The following is a 17,393-nucleotide window of genomic DNA, read 5'->3' as shown; positions in this document are numbered from 1 at the left end:
TGTTTTAGAGTTATGACTCTTCAGATCTGTTTCTTCTAACAGGTGGACAAACAGAATGTTAATACTGTGGTATCTATGGAGTTATAAAACCTGCACTGGCCAGGAGATTTTCTAATTATTATCACTTCTTTATTAGCAAGGCTAAAGCCTCATTTTTCATAACAGTCCCAGGACACTCTAAAATGTGACTGAAAAATCAGGTCTTTAAAAACCTGGGGACAATTCTGTAACCTCTGATGGTTTAAGGCAATAAGAGATGAACACATTTTATAAAATTGGAGCTACAAAGATCAGGGCTCATGTGCAATTAAAGAAGTCCTTAATGAGTGTTTTGCCTTCATAAAAAATGGTAACAACTCCTTAAGACCTGCAATACAGTCTCAGACTTTGATTGTAAACCCAAAACTGCAGCATGAATTGTTTTAGGTGCTTTTGCCGAGGGACATTCACAGGTAAAGAAACAACCTCCCTGAGAATTCCCAGCTCGCTGTGTCTCACCCAGCAGGACTGCAGAAATTGCTTTGTACCCTAGGACTGCATCTCCAGCTCCCCAAAACGCAGCTGTGCAGGGAGTCTGAGAGGCTGGGTTGGGAAGCTGGGTGACAGAAGCCATAGGTGTGTGTTGCATGACTCTCTTGCTATCTCACCCTCAGAGAAAAGATCTATTGCAGCTCCACCAAGACAGCCTTTGGTGTCTTTAATCCAAACTGTGGCAGCTCCCCATTTTAGGCTTGAAAGCCTTCGGGTTTGGCAAAGACTGTGGTGGTAATAGATGGGCTCATCCAGCTGCCTATTAAGGGCACAGTCAGATGCTGCAGATACGGTGGAGACTGGCTGGAGGGGAGAGGAGATTAGAACTCTGCCTGTTGTATGCAGCCATTAGTAACATCCATCCTTTTGGATCGGGGTTAGGGTCAAGATGTGCTAAGAGCAAAGCAGAATTAAAAGCTGAGTTGGGTCTGTGAATTACCTGTTCTCCAAACTCCAGTTTTCACATTCCAGAAACACACTGGTGAAAGGCAATGACTGCGGTGAGCGAGGCTCCTCTCTGTAGCACTTTGTCTGAATTAGGCAGACTCCTCTGCTTTTCATTTCTTTGTTTGCAGTTGGACTTTGCTTTAAACTGAGATTATTTTTTAAAAATTAATTTCTAATTGCAGCAGTCTTTAAATTGGAGGAATTTTGGGTGGATTCTGTCTGGTCCAACAAGTCCTGTTCTTGGAAATGACAGGGTTTTGGATAAATCCCACTCAGAGATTGCAGAAAACTTTCTGTTTTGAGAACTTGGCTGAGCTTTTGTTTGTTCACACAGGCATCCCTTTCTCCCAGGAAATAGGTTCGGATCTAACATCTTCATCTGTGCACAGCCTGGCTGGCTCATGGGCTGTTAGGAACAGCACTGCTGTGTTCATTGCTTTTGTATCAGAACCATTAAGAAGCAAAGGGCAGAAGAGGTTTTCAAAGAGTGCAAGGAAAGAAATGGTGAGGATGTCTGGGCCTAGGTGGGGAGACAGACACCCCTTTTCATCCTGAATTTCAATGAAACAGTGAAAGCACAGCTGCTATTTCCCAGAAGACGACTTTGGAAATACCAGGCAGATGCTTTTATTATAGGAATACAGTCAATGCTAGTACAATAAAAACTGAAGGCAACCATTTCCTCTGAGCCAGGGAGAGAGGAGACACTCTTTGTGTGCCCTCTTTACACAGAGAGTGTGGAAGGAGCAGTATTTTAGGATGCTTTGGTAAAATTAAGATGAAAGTGTAAGAATTCCATGTCTAAGACCTATTGGGAAACACTGTTAGTTGAGTATCACAAAAGATTGCAACTGAAGACTGTCAGCCCAGGCTGGTTTTAGCTGAACCCTGGAGAAAGTAGAAGCTTCAACTATAGCCTAGTGGAAAAAAAGCCAAAAAAGTTGCCTTTTCCAGGTGTATATCTACAAGATCGCAGCTGTACTGGAAAAAAATTCCTAACCAAAGGGTTGTAAGTGGATCCCCTCTGAGAAACATCCTCTCCTCTTGACACAGGACACATTCTCCACATTCTCATTTTTGACAGATTGAGAGGACACAGCATCAAGCTGCACCAGGGGAAATTCAGGTTGAACATGAGGAGAAATTTCTTCATGGCAAGGGTTGTTAAGCAATGGAATGGGCTGCCCAGGGAAGTGGTGGAATCACCATCCCTGGCGGTGTTCAAGGAATGACTGGACATGGCACTCGGTGCCATGGTGGAGTTGACACGGTGGTCGCTCGAAGGTTGCACTCCATGGTCTCGGAGGTTTTTTTCCCAACTTAAATGATTCTGTGGTTCTGTGACACCTGAGAGCGATTCTACTGTCATAGACTTGGTTGATCCTGATGGATTTCATTATCTGATTGGTTCGGAAATCTTTCCTTAATTAGTAAACCAGTGTTAAAGGAGAAGCTCCAAACTGCTTTTGAGATTCCTACGGCTTGGATCAGGCCCCCGGTGACATTATCCTCCAGCAGTGGTGAAGATGTGGCAAGACTAAGAGCTTCTGTTGAGGCCTTTCTACTGACCACCCATGGAGCATTATCAGGACATGCACTTGCACTCACACAAAGAGGACATCCCTGGCTAGAAGGCAGCTTTAGGAGGAGGCTGAAACAAACAACAGATGGGTGCAAACATAGCGGAAGAGTGTGAGGTAACAGCAAGATAGTTAAAACTAGCTTGAAAATACCTTGGACCTCTTGACCCCTGCCCCATCCCCACTGTGGTTGTTCAGCTATTGTGTGCAAACAAAGAGCAGGGAGGAGCAGCTTTAAAAATGGCACTGCAGTCAAAGGACTTTTTAAAAATTCTTTACGCTTAGTCTCCATTAGTCTTGTAATGTTAATTAGGTCTCCTGGGAAGTAAGTGTTCTTCCAGGACAGCCTTTTGCTGGGAGGCAGAGTAAGGATTGGAGGGAAGATGATCATTCTTTGGGAACAGAAGGCTCAGAAATCCCCTCTGATAATTGACAAAGATTCCTGCTCAAAGATTCCCCAGGATAATACCAGTCTATCTGGGTGGGAGAACCAAAACCCAGGAAATCCAGTAGCGAGGGTTAAGTCTTCCTTTGTGTGGCCATAATTTTTTAACTTCAAAAAATGATGGGCCCTTACAAACCAATGCTTACCCTCTGGTGGCTGGAGGACTCCTTAGGGCTCTAAGATCAGTGATGTGTTTGATATGTTTAATGCTTAGATTCAAATAGCTAACTGTCAATAATTAGCACTTAACCAGAAACACTTGGCATCTGAAAGTGAGAAGAGATCCTCATTACACAGGGGTGCTGCAAGCTTCCAAATGTGTCTCATTCAAGTACTCCAAAACCTGCGACAGCAGGAAAGGCTCCACCCAAGGGGATCGTCATTTGCATCATGGTGCTTGGAGGGTCTTGATCCATTTAAGCATTTCCAAGGAACAGTTTACTGACAAATCAAGAACTTTACACCATCTTCCAGGCTCAGGAGAGCAAAGCTACCAGTATATTATATGACTACACCACATAACCTCCAGACAGAATACGTTATTATGATTTATTAGGTTATAATCCTTTTTTGATTAAAAATTATAAATCAGCTCATGTTTGATGTTAACCCATAAATGCATAGCACATGTCAAGCAAAGCACAGTGTACATGGCCCCTGGGCATGCACAGAGGTGCCCACCCTGCTGCTTCCATCACTTTGCACAAAATAATGGACCCGATCAAAGGAGTGTGGCCCTCGCTGTGTCAGGGACGTGGCTTTCAAGAGGTTAACTCTCAGACATGGAGCATGCTAAGCTGTTGCGTTTGATTTATTGTCCCTCCTTTGTTCTTGTTTCTCCTTGAAACATAAAAGCTTGCAGCCCACAGACTCTTGACATTTCTTTTAAATGCTCTTGTCATTCAGAAATTGCCACAGTCATCTCCTGTAACGTTGCACTCAGTGTTGCCAGCCTGTATGGGCTTACTTGGAGAAGTTTAAAAGGAAATATGAATACAGGGCTCAATCCAGCAAGGTGGAGTCTCCTCGTTCTGAACCAATAACACACTTACTTAATAACCATTTACTTAACTTCCAGGGTGGGAGTAGTCTGACAGAACTGTGTGGCCAACAACTGAATTATAATCTTGAGAATGAGGTCGTGAAGATGTCTTCAAAATAAACAGCCACTCCAGCTAAGGGGGCAAGAGGGCTTTGCAGCCATCTAGGGTTAAGAATAAAAGTTGAGGGCCAAGAATAAAAGTTAGCAAAGTCCTGAACTTTTGGGAAAGCACCTTTATTTACTTCAAGGCAATGCAGGAATGCCAGGCTGCCAGGTGGAGCCTTCATACCTTCATGAGCCATTGAACTAACAGCACATTTTTTAGCTCTGTTAGCTACATATATAAACAGTGATGGAGCTAATCAGCTTGTAAATAGCTCTACACTGAATATGAAAACAAGCATAATATCACCTTCAATACTGCCCTCTGAAAGGCAGCCAAACAGAGGGAAGACACTTATCAGGACCTTCACCTATCTCCTGACCTGAGTGGTGCTGTTGATCCCAGATAGTGCCTGGGTTTTATTTCTTACCTGTTGTGAACCTTATCCTCCAACCAGTGCTCATGTCCAGGATAAATTCTCTGTGCACTAGTCCCTGTAAACATTTTTGTTTTTTTCTTTTCTTGGGCATTTTCTTCATTTGGCCTTTTGGGTGAAATTTACTGTTTTGTGACTTATGCTTCCAAAATCCTTTTCTTTCAGCCCTGAGCAACAGGGAGCTTGAATACTAGCCAGCTCTTCCAAGGACACATGGAACTCGTATTTCCTAGCTGAATCCTGACAGTTCACTGGGCAAGAAAGTTTTTTTGTCTCACACATGCTGTAAAATGGAATAAAAATCTTAACTTTCTCAGGTTGTTTGTGGCTGAATGTAGCAGTTGTTCCAATGAAAAGGTCATGCAAGAAAAGCAAGGCAGGTGGTGGCAGATGGGGGTTTCAGACATCCCCCAGCAGATGAAGGGAGTGGACCCAAGTTCTCGACTTCTTGGGTAAGTGGTTCGACACAAGGTATCCATGGAAAATGTGGTCTCTTCTCTTTTTACTCTAGCCTATCAAATGCAGTGCTGCTGGAGTCCAGAGAGCAGCTTGCTTCTGGCTAGGGCGTCCTGGACGTTTTGGGCAGACACCAGAATGTGGGTGTGGGACCTAGATAGGCCTGGTGAAGACAGGGACGTCCCCAGGCAAGGGGGACATCAAAATTTCAGAGAGTCTCCTCAGATGATTTTGTCGGGGAAATGGAGACACAGCTTTGCAGTCACCCGAGTGGGATGGCATTATTTTTTTCCCAGATCTCTCAGTTCAGCTGAGGTGTCTGTATTCTGTACAACTGCTGTTGTAAATGTTGCCCTTTGGGATTTGCAAGATGAGGCCTCAGGTGGCTTCAGGAAGCTGTGCTGCACTGGAGAGGCACAGCTTTGTCTCAGAAATCCCGGGTAAGATAGCAGAGACAAGTGACATGAAAGGTGTGTTTTGCATGATGTATGTGGAAAAGCCAATTACCTGTAATTAATGTTGGTTAAATGCTTTGAAGAGGAAAAGCTTTTATAGAAGTGTGATTAACATCTCTTCTGTCAAAATGATTGTCTTTCTAATGTTTTAAGAAGCTTAATAGCACGCTTCAGCTTTTCAGTGTTTATCTCTGAGATGTGATGACCCCATGGAAAGCATTCACTGGAAAACTATATAAGAAAGGCCTTCAGTGGGAGTTGATGTTGGCCACAAACCAAGAGTAAAGACTGAGACACTGTGGGATAGAGATGATCTGCCTGCTGACAGCTCAGTATCTTACAAAAGTCCCTAAGCACCAAACCAGTTGAACAATGCTAAAGTATTGTTTGATACAAGGCCTTAATTGTGAGTGCTCACTGCACGATGGCTTGTGGAGCCTGTGGAAAGATGGTCTGTGTGTGCTGTATCCAGGTTTAGAAGGTGCATGGTAAGGTGTACCAACTTAGGCTTAGCAGGAGCCCAGCACCTGGCACGGGACTGAACTGACACCTCCCAATGGGAATTTTGCCACCGGTTTCAATGAAGGCAAGAAATTACTACATTTTAGCATGCACAAAAATAAGCTGTTATTGACTGAAGGCTTATAGTCAATTGTCTTGCTCTGACATATTTTGCTTTCCACTGTAAATAAAGCGGATTTGATTGTAAACCACTCACAGGAGATGAGAAACAATAAGGGCCGGACACAGAACAATAGGCGTTCTGAGAAAATAGTGAGTTCATACATTGGCAGTTGTTATTTTCTGAAAATGAGTGCAGATGTTTTACTGTGCTGAAATCACTCAAGATTTTTATGGCAGAAAGAGGACACAGAGTAAATAAACTGGTGACAGGTATAATGAAAGACATTCCATTTATTTGCCTGCTCTGGGTTATTTTATTCAAGGGAGCCCTGTTTTGCCTACCACAGGCAAATCCTTGAGACCTTCTTGAAGGAGTATCTTCCTGGAAAAAAGAATTGTGCAAGATCATTTACCAAGCCCAGGACTTCTGGATGACAACCAAATAGATCACTTAATTCTTTGTAAGCAATTCTTAGAAAGCATCAGTTCCCAGAAAAGACATATATGAAGGCTCGGCTCTGCTCTTTATTTGCTGGTGGAGAAACACAAGAGCTGTGCCTCCAGTAGTGAAGTGAGTGCCATTTGAATTGTTCTTGGTGCTGTTGCCAGGAAAAGTGTTCAGATAATACTGAACATCAGCCAGATAAAAGTCAAGGAGGTTTGCAGGCTCATAGGAATGGGCACAGATCATACCCTTTTCCTCTGCCAGCTAGTTATCTTCCTGTATGAGCTGATCCATTTGGGTTAGGATGAGTCCCTGCAGCTTTTCCCTGTTCAGTGAAGGCAACCCAGATAGCTCTGGGCTGCTGGGATCACCTTCTCCTCCAATGTCCAGCCAACCTGGCAAAACCCTTCCCTGCACTGCCCCCCAGCAATAGTGGCTGAGGGGGTGCTGGGGTCAGTACTGGGATCAGTTGCAGCCATATTTGCTCTTGAGCACCAGGACAGTGCCACTCTGAGCTGTCATCCTTCAGGACAACTCTCTTGAGGTTCAACAGATTCCTCAGAAGCAGCAGTGATGGGGGGTGGGGGCATTCAGGACTCACAAGGTGCCAGCTTTACCCAGTGCAAGGCCTGTGCTTACCCTGTCAGTCCACACAAGGCAGAACAGGTGAGACAACTTCAGCTTCACTTGGACCTGCTAAAGCATGGGGAAGATAGATGAGGTCCTCAGGGCTTATCTCTGTCAGTTCACATTTATTAATACTTTGTCTACTTTGGGATTTTACCTCAGGTTAATTACTCTGTATTTGCCAATGCCATGTAGGAACATGCATTTTTTTCCCCCTGTGAAGAGAAGCTGGATCCAGAGAAGAGCTCACTTTCCCTGCAGCTTGCTGGAGCCCTGGCATCTTTGCCTTTCAAAAATGCAATTGGAAAAAATATTAAAACCTTTTCCACAAGGCTGTTGCTGCAGGTGAGGATTTACACCCTCTCCCACCAGGCACCAAGGAATGCTGCTGGAAACCAGCCTTGTACCTATCCCTGGCATTTACTGTGATCAGGATTTCAAGTCCACCACCTTTCCTAAACACTAAACGCCCAGAAATAGAGTTTTAGAGAGAGAACTGCAAGACAACCAACCTTTCCCTCAAAGGGAGGCATATGATAGCTTCAGTTTTTGTTCTTGTGACCTGCCCTTGCAAGACTGAAAAAAGCTTTGAGCACACACCCAGGAGAGCAGGAAATCTCTCCTACGGATCACTTGTAAAATGGCCTGGTTTGAAAAACATGCTGCAGAAAGAATGAAGCCTGACTGCAAAGGCGAGTGGGGTTTTTTTTCACCCATGAATAGGATTTCAAACTAGCAGCCAAAGCGAATCATTATACATCCTTGCCATATGCCACTTTCAATCAATAAGGCCTTATGCTCTGCTAACAATCATCCTAAACTATACCTATTAACAAGAATGCACATTTTCATAGTAATATTCCGTGCACGTCACCGCACACAGACTGCAAACAGTTGAGAGTGATCACAGCCGAAGGGAGATGGCTTCTGAAACAACGTGTGGACACACACCACACTGTAGAGGCTGCCACTCTTACACGTGTAGGCTGGTTTTCTGCTTTTTTGCTCCTACAGTATGATGGGTTTTTTCTCTCTTTCAAGCACATGCTTTCTTGATGACCCAGACAGTTTATTTCCTGATGACCCAAGGCTTCCTCAGAAGCAGCTGATGCTCTGAGGACAAGGTGCAGCAATAGCCACAGGGGATGAGATACGGCTTCAACAGGACCCCTTCAGTTTGGAGGGAGATGACAGCAGTCATCATGAACTTATCATCAGTATGATGAGTTCACACCTGAACTAATCTCTCTGTGAAGACACGAAAACCTGCTATAAAAGAGAGGCAGGTTTTGAGGCACGTGCTGCGGGAGCAGGAAGCACAGACTTTATTTCCTACTGACCACAGGGCATCTCTGTTTCCCACCTGCTGTTTCTTCTGTCTACTTAACACCGCAAACTCCTCCTGAGGGGTGTCGCTTCTCCAAAAATACCAAGCTTGCTGAAGTAGTTATTGACTGAAATGCCACAGTCTGAGATGCTCAGAGCAGCCAAGTCCTACACCATGGGCACAAAGTTCTCAGCAGGTTCACCCCAGTAAAGCAGAAATCTGCACTTGGGCAGGTCACCTGTGGTTCCCTTGCGAGTCAATGGAGAGCCAATCAATACTGTTGATGGAGTCTACAGTGATTCATCTCTTCCTAAAGGAGATGGTTAAAACAGAGCAGATGAATGGCATAGTAAACCCACCTATTTCTCCTTGCTGCCTGGAAAGCCCAGCGTGACAGCTCTCACTTAGAGGTCTACTCTGTAAATACCTGAAATGAGTTGAGTCTAATCCCACCACTGCCCTCATGACCTTCCCCTGCCCTGGTGCTCTTGGTGCACCTCAGGCACTTGGTGGTGCAGCTCTCCCTGTACCCTGCAGTGCACAGAGATTTACAGCTGGACTGAGGGATGCCACAACAGAGAGGCAGTCCCAAACTCAGGTAGCTGAAACATTCCACCCCTGAGCAACAGCTCACAGCCTCTGTGTGCCCCTAAGACCCCAAGCTCCCAGTTCCATGCACAAACCAGAGGCACAGCCGTGTGTGAGCTGGGATTGCATCAGCCCTGGGTGCCTGGCAGTGCAGAGCTCCACATAGACTATACAAAGTCCTATGTCTATGGATCCTGGATTAGCAGAGCATGTACAGCGTGGCAAGTCCTAATACAACACCTTCAGATGCTACCACATCAAAACCCCTTCTATCTTCCTCTCAAAGAGTGAATTTAAGCTTTGCTTATTCCTGTTTTATATCTAAAGGCTGTTTCTGCAACCCTTGTGTAGATCATTGCACATGGTGTATGTGACACTCTTCCTGAGTAATCCTCAGGTGTTTTGCAAGGTTCAACATAAAAATTCTTTGCAAATCAAAAGGCATTACTGCTTGGATGTTTTTGTGCTGCAAAATAACCCCCAGTCAATCAAAACTCCTTCATAAAACCCCTGTCCATGCTTTTTGCTTTGCAACCTTTTTTCCTGGGGGAGAAGGTGGGAAAGGAGAACATACTTACCTTTGAGCACAAAGCTGTGCAACTTTGGGTGTCAGTGATACCTCCAAAATATAGCTGAGGTGCTGCAGCCCCCTTTTTCTGGCTTTCTGTGCAAGCACACATCTATAATAGGATCATCTGTTGCGAAGGTTTAATTTCATTTCTTCCTCTCTGGCACAGTGTGCACTCACTGAATTGAGAAGTCCTTATTCCTCAGACAATTCCTCTTGCCTTTGACGAAGATTTGAAATCCTGGAAGGACTGTGCAAAATTTATACTACTAATTTTTCATATTTGGAGATATTAATGATATGCAAGCTACTGGATTTGGTACCAGAGAACTGGTCAAACTCCTGCAGTCTATTTTATGTGTGAAGTAAATATACATGATCAAAGGACTACCTCTGGCTTGAAAAGGCATTAATACTATTAATATCAGTTGAAGTAGTTAAATCACATGTACATATTTAAATATTTAGTATAAATGTTGACCCTGTGGCATCTTCTCCTTTCTAAAATCCACAGACATTTCAACATTGGTGAGATCTTTAGGAATGAGGGCAGTAAAGCTGGGCAGAAAATGAGTCTTGCCATCACAAGAATGCTCAAGATCATGAGGGATGGAGTTTCAAAATCACAGCCCCAGAATCCGATCCCCACAACGACAAAACCAGACAGTCCAATCTAGTTTCACATCTGGAAAATACAGACAAACACCTCCTAACACATTTGGCTGCTGTTTCTGGCCGATACAAGAGGCACCTGCTCCCAAAGGAGCCCTACATCCCTGGGGGTCCTCTGAAGGCATGGATGGGGGTGCCAGTCCTTCCTTATGGCAGAGCCAACAGATGGCTTCAGTTGGGGCTGAGCAAACAAGGTGGTGGATATTTCACACAGAAAGGTTCCTTTTACATTATTTCAAAGTGGCTGTGGCTGGTTGAAAGATGGATTCACATCTGCCCGTGGTGATTCCTCCTTGTGGCGTCCCTGGGCAGGACACGATGAGTGTTTGGGACACAGGGCTGCTTTCTCACACGTGTCCTCTCTGACTTTGCAGGAAGGATGGCACCTATTGAGATAATTACTTCATTACTCCACACTACACCCAGAAATGCAGTTCAATCTCCTGCTCTAGTGTGCTGTTTCAGACACAGCCAGTGGGGCTGACTCTGCACAGACATGTTGAGCTGAATTCAGAGCAAACTCAACTCCCTGAGCTGCAGATAATTAGAAGGTGCTTCCAGTGGGTGAGAGAAGAGCTTTAGCCAAACTGTGATCTCCAGCCAGACTTCAAATCCACACCCCCAGTAACAGCACAAGTGTGTTTTCTACCTGGCACAGACATTTATTAGTATTTGTGTGTTGTCAGCTTTTTCATCTCTCATTTCCCTTTACATAGTTTTATTTTTCCCAGTCAATAAGAGTGATTTTATTGTTCTTAATTAGATTTTTTTTAGGTTTCCCATAGTAATTAATGCACTTTTCTTCAGCAGTAAAACCTATCACAGTAGTTAAAATATTAAATCATGACTGTTGCCAGATGTAAGGGAACAAGAAACATAGGATTTTCAATAGCCACTCCATCTTCATCTTTTGAATTAGTTTGCAGCCTGCTTTACATTTTTGGGTAAGTAATAAGATTTGTTGATTTGAATGAAGAAAGATATAAAAATAAATTGCATTGTACTTTTAATTACAGAGTCCTAATTTTTTGTGGTGACACTCCAGGCTCTCATATAATGTTGCTTAATGTTTACATCTCTTTATTGATTTGGTAATTTAGATACAGAAATGTGGTTTAATTTGAAAATTTCTACATTCATTTTCGGGGTGCTGTGCTCATCAAGGAATCAGGGGAATTCTGCATTTTCCCCCACCTCCTTCATGCACACACAGGGATGTACGTTCTGTATTTGCTTTTTCTTAGGCAGCAGATCTCAACTACAGAGATGTTTTTCTTCTCCACTGCTGTGAGACCTCCCTGTGCTTGACATTTCAAACCAGGGGGCTGCTCCAGGGAGCCCTTTTTTGGGGACGCCTTGGAGGTGGCTGAAGATAGTGGTGGGTAGTGGACACATTAGCCTTGGTGGGTTCTTTTTCTTCACCTGGGAAGTCAAATACCCTCAAAGAACTGAGAGGGGTTTGAGTCCACGCTCCCCACTGCAGAGGACATGGTGGAAGCAGGTCTTGATAAAGTCCACAGAAAATGTGGGGTGAGCCCAGTTGGATCTCCCTTGGTTTAGGGTCAGGATGATATCCTACTGCTCTCCAGGTGTCATTCAGAAATACCTATTAGAATGCAACCAAGCAACAGCAAACCTTCCTCCCTCCATCAAACCAACATCTCTAACCCACCTCTTCACTCATCTCAGCTCTCCCAGAACGGAGCTGTGGGCATCTCTCCATCCTACCCCAGGCACTGTCAGCCCCTTGGCTAAATTCTGCCTCTAAAAATGGTTTTTGAGGTGGTGGTAGTTTAGTTTTAGTGCTCCAAGCATATTTCAGAGTCTCTACAAGTTAAGCAAAATTAAACTTTTCTTTCAAAAATCCATCACCACAAAACTGTTTTCCCCTCCTCTTCATTAATGATTTACTTTCTGTGGAATAAATGCACCAACTGAAGACAGAATCATTATTAAAATCTCAGTTAACAACACAATATTACTTTGGTCCTTTCATTTCCTCCACTATTATAAAATTCAAGATTCATTTCATTTATTAATATTAGCAATCTATTTTTTTTTTTTTAATTTTGATCAGGCACAAATTAAAAGGGGAATGATATTATGGAAGCGGCACTAGAACTTACTCCTTTTTATTCTTTTTTGTAAAATCTACTTGTCCTCTTCCATCAGTTCTTTCTTTGCATCTAATACTGCCTCCTTTTGCTTCGATATTCTGGGTGACTTCATTTGGTACCTGGCATTAGTCCCATGGAAGTCAACTGGAAAAGGCCAACAGAATTTATTGGAAGGTGATTAAAATTAAGGGTCAGTGAAAAGAAAAGCTGGCACATGGGTTTGGGAGCAAGGGAGCTAGACTCTGGTCTGAGCCCTGCCATGAAATTGCTTTGTGACTCTGTGCAAGTCATTTTATTTCTCTGTACTGCAGTTTCCATGTGTTTAAAATGGGAACAGGAGTGTTTGCTGCTCATTGTTCAAGTCCCCCAGCAAATAAAACGTGATGTATCAGGGCTAACTGAGCAGGCAGGCACAGATCCTTCTCTCAGGAAAGCTGTGTCCTAGAGCAGCAGCAGGCAGTGAGGACAGGGCAGAACAGAGACACACTATTTTTTGAGGACTTAGAAATTGCTCCTGTTCCCTTTATAACGGATGGTTGTCGCTGGGCTCTAATGAGATCTCCCTCGTGCCTCTGTAACACTAAATATAACCTGTGATATTCCTCACGTGCAGCATCTCCTTGTGAAAGAAAAGCTGGATTTTCAATGCTTTAGAAGGACCAACTTCTACAGCTATGGCACACGTACTTCTCAGCTTGATTCTGTGCCCCCCACAATCCTGGGAGCTGCACATCAGCTCAATATGCATTTGATTGCTCTTGCAATCCTCTTGATTACAAACAGGGGACTGCTATTGTGGCAGGTCTTCCCAAACACTGAAGAGCTGAATTCCAATGATTTCAGTGGCAACTGGAAGAAATAGGAAAAAAACCAGTTGGATAAATCCCTTTAAGAGGTTCCCAGTACAATCAACAACACCTCAACCATCCCTGCAAGAGCTTTGTCTAACAACTTCCTGCAGTGCCAATTCCACAAGAGTCTGTGGGAATATCCCTGAGCTAAACTATCCCCAGCACCAGGAATTTTTTCCCAATCTTTTACCTCCTGCTGGAGCTGAAGCCGATTACACTCACCCTACTTGCAGAAGGTACAAGGACACATTGTGCCTCTCCTCTTTGCATCAGCCTTGCATGTATTTGGCAACTTGTTTTGTGTCAGCTCAGTCCCCTCTTCAGACCACACCCAGCTTTACCTCAAAGGCAAGTTTTCTACACCTCCAGCAACTCTTTATGCACCTCTTTGGGCTTTTCCCAGCTAAGCCATGTGTTTCCTGAGGTGTGGAAATTGTCCTTGAGCTAAGACCTTCACCAAGTGGAATGGAGGGGTTGTCCCATGTCTTCTGCAGTGTGTGCCCCTCAGAACAGGCACCTCAGGAGAACTGCTGGATTTTTGCAGCACTGGGTTTCAGCTGTACTCCCAAGCATCACAGTCCTGGATCTTTTTCCACATGGCAGAAGCCTGGCCAACTGCTCTTGATCTTGCGTTTGAGAAATTGATTTTAACTCCCGTGCCAGGGAGTGCAACATTTTAATTACTTCTGCGGATAAAGTCCGTTGTTCCCATTCTGATCTGGACTTAACAGATAAGTAAAGAAAAGCCTATCAGAAATTCTGCAGAAATTTGAGCTGGAACCCAGGACACCAGAATACCCCAGCCAGTACCTCTGCTGTATGTCCTTCACCCTTCTCACCCTTGCCTCACACTATCCTTGGTTTTTAAAAAAAATCATCCTTCTCCCTCCATTATTATTGAATTCTTTTCACACCTGATATTAGTAGCCACTTGCAAGCATTTGAACTAATGTAGGTGAATAATTAAGGGTCTGTGCACCATCCCACAGCATGGGTAGGCCACAAGAAATAGAAAACAGATTGTTTGCTTCCTGTATTATTGCTTCCTGGTAAAAATAAAGGGCAAGATCAGTGGCCTTTGGGAGCAAGAGCAGCCTGGGTGCATTAAAGGCCAGGAAAGACAAGACACAAAATGCAGTCTTCCTTCCAAAGGACCTAATCCCTATTTAGGGAGAACCAAGACACCTACAAATAGATAAAAACTTGAGGCTGACTATAAAAATATTTCTGTTTCATTCGTCTGAAATCCACAGAGAGGCACTGCTGATGCCAAGAACCCATAATACCCTGGCATCAGAACCTGCAGGACTGTCTGCTCTCACTTGTGAATACATTTATCACTGATAATGTGCCAAAATGTCCAAGAGCTGAGTACCGGGGAGCACTGGGAAGGAAAGCAAGTTCTCATAGGCACGACTGGGTGCAGCAGGACTTTATCTGCATCTGTACTGGCAATGTGTCACTCTCACGTCCCTACAAAACTGGTGCATCAGTGACTGGAATCTTCACAGAATAGTTTTTGTACTTCGTATTTATTGTGACACATGGAATGTCCTATGCAGAAAGTGCACGAAGGCAGCTTGACAAGAAGTAGTTGGTAGGCAGGTAAAGAGGCAAGACCAAGGTGGAAGCACATGAAAGCAAGAAATTGCTTGGATGAGTCCATCAGGGAGCTCTCCAGCATCCCAATGACCTGCAATGTCACTGGGAGGGATGAATCCAGAGAAGTCCCCCAGAGCTGAGGAGTGGATGACAGATATGTTGGCTTCGGGAGCCCAGGACTTCAGCAAGGGAATTTAGCCCCTGAGATATGGCTAAGCAGCCCAGGGATGGAGTGAGGGTCATGCTGCACAACCAGAAATACAAGGAAGGGACAAAAGAATTTGATTGTTTTGGCTTTGGCATTATAAAGAAAGACCATCTTCCCATGTGACAAAGCTGAAGAAGAGGGAAAAGGAGGAATTGTTCCCCATGTGCTCAGTAAGGACCAAATTACATCAGGAAAGGCTGAGGTTGCACAGGAGGAAAAAAGCTCTGCACGCAAAACTTGTAATGCCTTGGGAGGCAGGGGCACTGCAGGAGGAGGTTGGATAAGCATTTGCCAGGACTGCCATACATCAATTAACCAGTGCCAACAGAGTAGGATGGATGGGATGATACGTGAAGATCCCTTCCATCGTTAGCTGCCTGCTTGCACACTGCCAGCAGGTGGGATGAGCTTCCTTCAGGAGGGTTGCACCAGCGTTTCCCCACAAGACAGATAATTTACAGTGTAAAAACAAACTCTGGTCCCAGTAAAGAAAAAAGGAAAACTACCTTGTTATGGTGTCCAATTCATTACTCAATACCATGTAACACAAAAATGTTGCACTTCAAATCTTAGTGCATCTGCCTTGCTCTATTTATACTGTGGTCTTGAGTGTTTATCATCTCCTGCTAATGGCAATAGAGGATTTGCCACAAAAACTTAATTATTTGCCTTCTCTGAGAGGGTATTTTTCCTGATTAAAGCCTTCCTGAGAGCAAGGCAGGAAGCACTGAGCCCCACCGGGCATTCTTATACCCTAACCACTGAAATCTGGGACAAAGGCCAATAATCTGGGACAAACTCTAAAAATACACCAAACACTCCAGGACATATTTTATTCGTCCTTCCACACATGCCTTGAGTGTGTCAGGAGGCACAAGGCCACAGGTAACAGTGAAAGTTAACCCTGCAGTGCAGTCCAGCTGGCTGCAGGACGGATAGGGATGATTTTCCTCAGCACAGCCATTTCAAAGGGACATGGCACCTCTGTAAGAACTTTCCCGTTGTTAAATCTTAATTGCAACCAGTTTAAAATCCCCGAGTCGAGCTTTTTAAATAAAATACTGGAATTTGAAAGATGTTCTTCTGCCAACTAAACACCTGGGGAGAGAGGAAGGCGAGGGAGCAGGAGAGAAGACAGGCTTTGGCTCTAGGCTGCTGTAGCCACCATATGTGCTTTAAAAGACCTGCATTGCATTTCCAGGTAGAACATCAACACCTGAACACAATGTGGGTAAAGAATTCCTGTCCTCTTTTACAGGGGATGGTAACTTAAGCAGAAAAAGTTGGGGGGCAGACTAAGGGCTCTCCTCACTGCAGATTCAAGGGCTGCTGTATTCCCAGGCTCTTTTTCAGGTGTTGCAAAACCCCAGAGGCTCTGCTGGCAGCCACCCAAAGGCACGCAGCACTTCAGGCTGCCCTGACCCGGCCCAAACATGCTCCAAGCTCAGAGCAGGTTTCACACCTCGCCCTTCCCCCCGACAATGTCAGCAACGTGGGCTGTTGTGCACAGCAAAGTGGAATGACCCCTGCAACTCAGTAGCTCCTGAGCCCCACGTTTGCAGTGTCACATCTTGGCTGGCCTTATGCCAATGATGGGGACATTTTCTTTAGCCCTTCTGCTTGTCCATCTCATGCAGAGGCTTTGTAGACAGCAAGAATGCAAGCAAAATGATCTGATGATGGGACCTGTATTTATTTACTTTCAGCTTTTAATGGAAGGAGGACAAAATGCTTTATGGCCACAGAGCAAGAGATTAATAGATTGCCATTACTGGAGGCTGTCAGTCAACAGGACTGTCACCAGGAAGTGATTCCAGTGTTACTACACCAATTTGGGAACATTTTCCTGCCAGGCAACCGGGCAGTCTTAAACAGAAGGAATTTTGCTGCCGTGGCACTTGGTAAACTGTTTGAATGGTTATGTACCATCAGCTGGTAGAAATACCTTCCTTCCACTGAATTCAACCTGCATTGACTTCAACTGACTGCAACACACACTCTTGGAAGTTAGAAATACTTACTTTTTTATGAGCTTAACATCATCAATGCTGTTATTTGTATTTCACAGGGCATCTGAGGCAGAGAGCTTAAAAGCAGGACATGTCTAAAGTTTGGGATTGTAGTCTGCTTTTATGTACATATATATATATATGTCTCTAAACTGTGCTTTTCCTGACTCCTGGTCACTGGCTTTGGAGAAGCCAGAGCTTTTGTATCTGAGGTTGAGGGAAGGCCCTCTGTGAGCTGTGAAAGCAGCACAGCCTGGTGT

The 17,393-nt window shown here is 44.4% G+C and overlaps 1 long non-coding RNA gene across 8 annotated transcripts in view; it reads right to left on the bottom strand.

The window, feature by feature from the left end:
• The window catches only part of LOC125333878, a 42,061-nt gene that overhangs the window by 20,200 nt on the left and 4,468 nt on the right, over window positions 1-17,393 (bottom strand). For 4 of the 8 annotated variants that reach the window (XR_007207021.1, XR_007207012.1, XR_007207003.1 and 1 more), the window contains one exon: window positions 11,330-13,312. This is a non-coding gene — a long non-coding RNA (uncharacterized LOC125333878). Of the gene's footprint in view, window positions 1-3,538; window positions 10,733-11,329; window positions 13,313-17,393 lie in introns of those variants that run through there. The other 4 variants (XR_007207047.1, XR_007207057.1, XR_007207053.1 and 1 more) reach the window with 4 other exon arrangements.

Source organism: Corvus hawaiiensis, chromosome 1 (genome assembly GCF_020740725.1).
Source record: "Corvus hawaiiensis isolate bCorHaw1 chromosome 1, bCorHaw1.pri.cur, whole genome shotgun sequence".
NCBI lineage: Eukaryota > Metazoa > Chordata > Aves > Passeriformes > Corvidae > Corvus > Corvus hawaiiensis.
Note: the sequence above shows the minus strand (reverse complement) of the source record. Positions and strands in the feature narration are given on the sequence as shown.